The sequence below is a fragment of the Elephantulus edwardii genome, unplaced genomic scaffold (assembly GCF_000299155.1).
Source record: "Elephantulus edwardii isolate Elephantulus edwardi_28Jun2011 unplaced genomic scaffold, EleEdw1.0 scaffold00158, whole genome shotgun sequence".
In the NCBI taxonomy this organism is placed as follows: Eukaryota; Metazoa; Chordata; class Mammalia; order Macroscelidea; family Macroscelididae; genus Elephantulus; species Elephantulus edwardii.
In genome coordinates, this window is record NW_006399908.1 from 5,694,495 (window position 1) to 5,702,348 (window position 7,854).

The 7,854-nt window shown below is 37.6% G+C and overlaps 1 pseudogene; it reads left to right on the forward strand.

Moving 5' to 3' along the window:
* Positions 1-204: 204 nt before the first annotated feature.
* Positions 205-7,854, forward strand: part of LOC102851327 — a 55,819-nt pseudogene continuing 48,169 nt past the window's right edge.

Sequence of the window (7,854 nt, forward strand, 5' to 3'; positions counted from 1 at the left end):
GAGATAGGACACATACCTGGCATACGCCTTTCCCAATTTTGAACCATGCAGTGTTACCTGGCTCTGTTCTGACGACTGCCTCTTGGTCCAAGTACAGGTTTCGCATTAGAACGATCAAGTGTTCTGGGATTCCCATTCTTCTCAGAGTCAGCCACAGTTTGTTATGATCCACACCGTCAAACGCCTTTGCATAATCAATGAAACATGCAGACGGGAGACAGAGGGATGGGCGGGCCTAGTGGGGAAGACAGCAATCGGAGCACGGGGGCAGAAGCGGGGGGCCAAACAATAGAGAAGCAACTCGTGGGAAAATCCTTACCACGCCCACAGGTACAAAATGCCAGAGGCTGCGCCAAGATTGTATCCAGTGACTATATATTAAATTTAATTTTGATGTTTTTCTGAAGAAGTCAGACTCAAGAATATCCCTTATATTATCTGAAAAACCCAATTTTCAATATTGGAGAGAAAGAAAAACATTTCAGCTAATAAATATTGGAGATTATGTAAGCCTATCACTCACTCATTGGGATTGTAGGCCGGGGCCTGGAACCTTCACTCTGGGAGTTTGGCTGCCTGCTTCCAACTTGATGGCAGTCCTGATGGGCATATGAGGGAAGTTTCTGGGGTCATGTTTGATGTGTATCACTATGCTTTTTCTTCCTCAAAACGGGTTTCTTTAAACCTTTGCCTAGGATGGAGGTTTGCTCAAAGTTGTGTCTTTAAAATCCCACAAGGGGAGGGGATAGGATTGCAAACCAGATTTATTAATTTTTGAATGAATATTCCTTAAATGATACAGCAATCTTTTGGCTATTTGCTGAACTAAAAAACTTGATGTCGCTGTGATGCTGCACTCTTTTCTATAGTCTTCCATTATGTACAATGTTTGGATGAGCTTCCTGATTGCAGCTGGGAAGTAGGAGTGGCATCCATTTCCTAAACTAGATTCCTCTGGAAACTCTACAAACTCTCTATACTCTACAAAATCTCTAAATTCTATAAATGTATAGAAATGATGTTAATTATAGAACAGGGTTCAGGTCTTTTGTGCAAAACTTACTCTCAGTCTTATTTGACTTGATGACACTTAACCACTGCTAAACGAAACTAGTGCTGTTATATCTGGAGGAACACTCTTCCACTTTGTACAGAACTCTTTGTTGATGTGTAGTACGAAGTAACCTGGGTTTGTTGTGATGCTGAACCTTGTACCAAAGGGGTATCAAAATCCAGAATGGTTTCCCAATGTGGACAGTGTTTGCTGGAGCTCCCAGTTGTAAAACAGGTTTGGAAGTAGGAGTCGCATCCACTTCCTAAATCACATACCTCTGGAAACTCTATGAACTTAGAGAAATTACAATAGTTGTGGAAAGGCATTAGGTGTTTTGTTCATAGAGTTGCTTTGAGTGCTGCTCGACTTGGTGTAAATCAACAACATCATCACTTACTCACTCTCTCAACTGTTCTGAGTATATTTTGACTCCTTGCTATCCCTCTATCAGATTCCTGCACCTGCAAAGTGCAAAGCAGAAAGAAAAAAGCCCACCTTTATGTCTCTAAACTGCTGGTGGATTCAAACTGACAGAAATGTGTGGCCTTTGGTTTAACAAAATTCTTTATGGCTATACCACCAGAGTTTATGTAAGCTTATATTGGAGAAAAGATTCAGCATTAAGATATATAATATAGTTTAAAAGGTTGGTTTTTTTCCTTATTATTATTATTATTGTTGTTGTTGTTAATTTTAATGAAAATTTACAGAGTTTGGATTTCAATTCATTCATTGTTGCACTTTTATCCCTGCCCACCCTGCCCCTCCATTTCATTTTTCTTGTTGAAACGTAAAAGAAAAGTTCCTTCATTGTTATTCAACCCCTCCTCCCAAGTCCACTCCACTATACAGCCTTCATTCTGGACTCATATCTTGACAATAATACTAGATTACATACACCTTTTAAACAGCTCTCTCTCTCTCTTATATGTTTCAATGCAGTATACTTAATTTATACCATCTTTCTCAGTCTCCCCCCACCCACAATCCCATGGCAGTCCCATTTTACAAAAGTGGTACTATGCAGTATTTGTCCTTTTGTGACTGAGATATTTCACTCAGCATAATGTCCTCCAAGGCCATCCATTTTGTATAATATTTCATGAGTTCTTTGTTTTTCACTGCAGTGTAGTATTTCATTGTGTGACTATACCACACAGTTTTTCTATCCATTCGTTTGTTCATGGGCACTTAGGTTGTTTCCAACTCCTTGCTGTTGTGAACAAAGCTGCGATAAACATGGGTGTGCATATATCTACTTGAGTGGTGGTTACGATTTCTTTGGGGTATATTCCAATTAGTGGAACTGCTGGGTTAAATGGTATTTCTATTTGTAAATTTTTGAGAAAGTGCCATACTGCCTTCCATAGTGACTGCACCATTTTACACTCCCACCAACAGTGAATAAGGGTTCCAGTTTCTCCACAACCTAGCCAGCATTTGTTGCTTGATGTTCTGTTAAATTTTGCTATCTGACTGGGGTGAGATGATATCTCATAGTTGTTTTGGGAAGCAAATATTTTGAAGTTCCATGTCACATGAGTCCTTGAAGAAAGTGATCACGCTTGAAAGGGTAGAGAGACAGCCCAGGAGAGGAAGACCCCAGATCAGCTGGATTCTCATAGTAACTGGAGAAATGGGGATAGGTGTGTTGGAGTCAGTGAGACTGGCCCAGCATAGGGTAAAGTTCAGAGCTATTGTACATAGGATCACTATGAATCACGGGTGACTTTTTGGCACATAACAACAATAAGAAACATGTCTGTAACAATTCCAAGTGAACCTGAGCTTCTTTCTCAGGAAGCCAATAGATCTGTGCAATATCCTGTAAAATCTAGGACCTTTTTAGTATCTTTGATAGTTTGAAGCATTTCAATTCTAGACTGTATCTCATTTTTTTTTTAGTTACTATTCCCTGAATAAACAGATACCTCAGATGCCCACTTTAGATGATGACAACACAGTGTCTGTTTTTGGAGACGTGGTTGTTTTATTTGGTGGATAGGGTGTTTCTAAGATATTATTCCAAACAGAATTCCAAAACTCAGTACTTTAAAGGACAGAGAAGTTGATTTATCTCTCATAAGAGTGTTTATTTTATTTAGGCAACAGGCCACTTTCTCTTGTGGTGCCTCCATTCTTTATGACAAAAGGTTTGTTTTTGTTTTGTTTTATTGTGATTTTAATGAAAGTTTACAAAGGAGATGGGTTTCCATTAATCTAATGATAAGTCATTTCCTCTCTCCTCTTACCTCAGTTCACCATGTAATGGGTGTCTTGTCAGTGACTACACACAATATCTCATTATTCATTCCTTCAGGTAGCCTCTCTCTTCTCCCAGTCCAATATGTACCAATACGTCTACCAATTCTTTCCTTGCTCTCCCTCCCTGTGACCATTCTATTTTTATAATAGTCATCTTATGCAATATTTATCCTTTTGTGATGAGATATTTCATTTGGCATGATGTCTTCCAGACATATCCATATTGTATATTGTTTTACAAGTTCCTTGCTTTCAATTGCTCCATAATATTCCATTGTACAGATGTACCATTATTTTCCTATCCATTAATTTGTTGATGAGTGCTTAGACTGTTTCCATTCCTTCATTATTGTATAATACTGCAATAACCATGAGTGTGCTCACATAAATCACAGCTGTATTTATATTAGGGTATATCCCCACTAGTAGGATAACTGGATCAAAAGGAATTTATATTTTGAACTTTTTGAGACAGTATCAGGCAGCCTTAATGTTTGAATGTTGAATCATGTTGCATTCCAACAAGCAGTGATTGAGAGTTTCAGTCTCCCACATCTTCGCCAACATTTGTTGTTTTCTGCCCTGTTGAACTATGATATTCTTCAACTATTTGCGATAAAATGACTAGTAAAAACCAGCTTCCCAGGAGTCCTGAGGCAATTAAATTCATGCATATGTTAGAGTAAAATATGCCCCATAGATTTTTCTCCATATTTCTAAAATAGACAGCACAGAACAACAATAACAGTTTTTTCCATGACCAAATATTATTAAAAATGTGTGTTTTATACTAGTTACATCATGAGTTGAAAGTTTCTTTTTTATAATTTTTACAAATTTTTTTAAATTGTCATTTTAGTGAAATTTTACAGAAAGGTTGGGTTTTTATACATCCACTGATATACATTTTCCTTCTTCTTCCTACCCCAATTCACTCTGCAATATACTTGTTGCTTCATATTGTTGTCATAGATATTATGCCTAATAATCTAATCATGCACTCATTTAAGCAATTTCCTTAATCTGTTCCAGTGCAGTGTTCATTAGACGTCCATTCTTTTATGTTTTTTCCTCCCATGTCAATCTTATTTTATAATAGCAGTCTTATGTAGTATTTGCAATTTTATGACCGTGATATTTCCCTAGGCATAATGTCTTCTTGGCTCATCCATGTTGTGTAGTGTTTTGCAAGCTCATTGTTTTTGCAGTGAGATTCCATTGTGTGAGTGTTCAACAGGTTGTTGATCTTTTTTTCCTATCCATTTTTTGTTGGACCCTTGAGCTGTTTCCATCTCTTCACTATCATAAATAATGCTGCACTAAACATGGATGTGCATATCTCTGTACCACAGCTCTGATTTCTTTAGGGTATATTCCCAGTAGTGTGATAACTGAGACAAATGACATTCCTATTTCCAACTTTGTAAGAAAGTACCACAACCACTTCTATCGTTGTTGTACTATTTTACATTCCCACTAATGAAAGTTCCAATTTCTCCATATCCTCATCAGCATTTGTTGTTTGCTGCCCTGTTGAACTTTACTATTGTTGCTGGGGTGAGATGATTATCTCATTGCTGTTTTCATTTGAATTTCTCTGACAGTTAGGAAGTTTGACTGTTCATGTTTGTTAGCCATATTAATTTCTTACTTAGTGAAGTGTCTATTCATATCCTGTGCCTATTTTGTGATCAGGTTGTTTGCCATTTTCTTGTTAAGGTGCTGGACCATTCTTTAAATTTTAGATGTGAGTCGATTATCAGGTAGGTCATTGCCAAATATCCCCCCACCCCCAGTCTATGGCATTCCTTTTAACCTTGGTGGAGAAGGGTTTTTATGGTTGTTGGGTTTGTTCTTGTTTTTGTTTTGTTCACATGGCTAGACATTTGATTTTTAGAAAGTCTCATACAAGTTTTACGTTTTTCATTACACTTCAAAGTCTATTCAAGACATGAATTAAGGCGTCTAGAGTTGTTCCTAGTTTTTCTCTGATGAACCTTAGAGTATTTGGTTTTACTTTCAGGCCACTGATCCATCTTGAGTTGTATTTCGCATATGATGTGAGACCAGGGAATGTCATGTTTTCTACCTTGTTTTTCTTTCTCAGTAGTGGTTTGTTTATTTGAGGTCTCTTTCCATTCCAGACAAATTGGAAATTGCCTTTTTCATCTCATTAAAGATTGGAATTGGTATTTTTATTGAGATTGCATTGAGCTTGTAGATTGCTTTTTGTAGAATTATAATTTTCACAATGTTGAATCTTCTCCATGCAGAACCAACTGAAATGAAAAAAAAATATTAGTAATGTAATTTTATGAAAAACTGTACTCTAGAAATTATGAAACCATAGATGAAATGGACAAATACTAGAAATACACAACCCACCCAAACTCTGACACAGACTTAAGTTGTGTTGTTGTTGTTGTTATGTGCCATCGAGTCACCTGGAACTCAAAGCGATCATAAATACAAGAGCCCTAAACATTGCTCTGTCCTGTGCCAATATTGGTGTGTATCTGACACACCTACCCCTCTTAGCCCAGTCATTGTATCAATTCATCTCATTGAGGAGGCTCTTCCTTTCTTGTGTTGTACCTCCAACTTCCTAAGCCTGATGTCCCTCTTGCAGGACTGGTCCCTCCTTGAAACATGTCCAAAGTATGTCAGATGAAGCTTCAGAATTCAATGCCTCCAAGGAGCAGACTAGTTTCACCCTCTCCAGCATGAAGCTGTTTGTTATCCTAGACTTAAATAGAACATCTAAACTGACACATTACAAAAGAAGAAATTGAACAAGCCATAAAAAGAAAACAAAACCCCTAAAACAACAAAAACAAAAAGCTGAACCAGATAGCTTTACCAGTGAATTTTAACAATGTCAGAGAAATTGTAGTTTTTGTTGTTTGCCTTTGAGTCAACTATAACCCATAGATACCATACAAATAATAGCTCTGAATTTTGTCCTAGCTCTAGCCAATCTCCTTGTCTCTGACATACTTTCCTTCATTACCACAGTCACTGTGTTAATCCCTCTAATCCAGAGTCTTTCTATCCTGCACTGACCCTCTAACCTTCTAAGCATGATATTCTTCTTCAAGGACTGGTCCCTCCTGGCAAAAACAGATGAGGGCGAGAACTGTTTAAAATGGATATATGATTGGGTATTATTGTTATGACAGGAGTCCAGAATGAAGGCTATACAGTGGAGTGGACTCGGGGGGAGGGACTGCATAATAATGAAAACATTTTTCTTTTACTTTTCAAGGAGAATAGTGAATTGGGGATGAAGGGGTGGACGATTCCACATAAAGTATCTCACAAAATAGAAAAAAGAGGAAATAATCCTATACTCATTCTATAAAGCAAACACATACCTGATTCCAAAGTCAGGTTGTTGTTGTCGATTGACGTCCAGTCGAGCACGACACATAGTAAACCTATGAACAAAAGGCCTGAAGCATTTCTATAACTATCGCCTTTCATCAAAGTTCATAGAGTTTCCAGAGGCATGTTGTTTAGGAAGTGGATGCCACTCCTGTGTTCAAACCTGTCTCAAACTGGGAGCTCCACCAAACACTGTCCACCATGGGCAACCATTATGGCATTTAACACCCCAATGGCACAAAGTTCAGCATCAGAGCAACTCCAGGTTACCACAGTACGGCAGAGTGTTGTACAATTTAGAAGAATATTCCTCCAAAATATAATAATAACCAACTTTTAAATATGAAGGTCCTCCCAAAAGTCTTATGGACTCTAAAAAAGAGGATAAAATAAAAACAAACAATATATCTCTTATGAAAACATTTTCAAAAATCCCCTTTAGAATCTTAGCCAATGTGATCCAACTCTGTGTGTGTGTGTGTGTGTGTGTGTGTGTGTGTTCCAGGATGGGAAGATGAGTGGAATGGCTGGATTCTGCTAAAGTGTGTTTTCTGGTTTGGGGTTGAGACTAGGGTGTGGCTTTTTTAAATAACAATAATTATGTTATTTTTAAATCTTAATGTTTCTAATTGAACTTTATATTTTTATAAGAACCATATTGATGATTACAGGGTACTGATGAGCAATGTCTACTGATAGTTTGTGATTTTTTAAAAATTAATTTTAATGAAAGTTTACAGAAACTTAGAGTCATTCATTGTTGCACTTTTCTCCCTGCCCACCTTCTCACTCCCAATTAACTATTCTCCTTCAAAACTAAAAGAAAAGCTTTTTTATTGTTATGCAATCCCTCCCAGTCCACTCCACTGTGCAGCCTTCATTCTGGACTCCTCTCATGACAGTAATACCCAATCATATATCCATTTTAAACAGGTCTCTCCCTCATCTGTTTCAATGCACCCCTCCTTCTCTGCCTTCCCTCAGCCTCAGTGTCAGTCCTGTTTTACCACAATGGTCATATGCAATATTTGTCCTTTTGTGACTGAGATATTTCACTCAGCATAACGTGCTCCAGGGTCATCCATTTTGCATAGTATTTCTTGAGTTCCTTTTTTCAATGCAGTATAGTATTCCATTGTGTGAATATACCA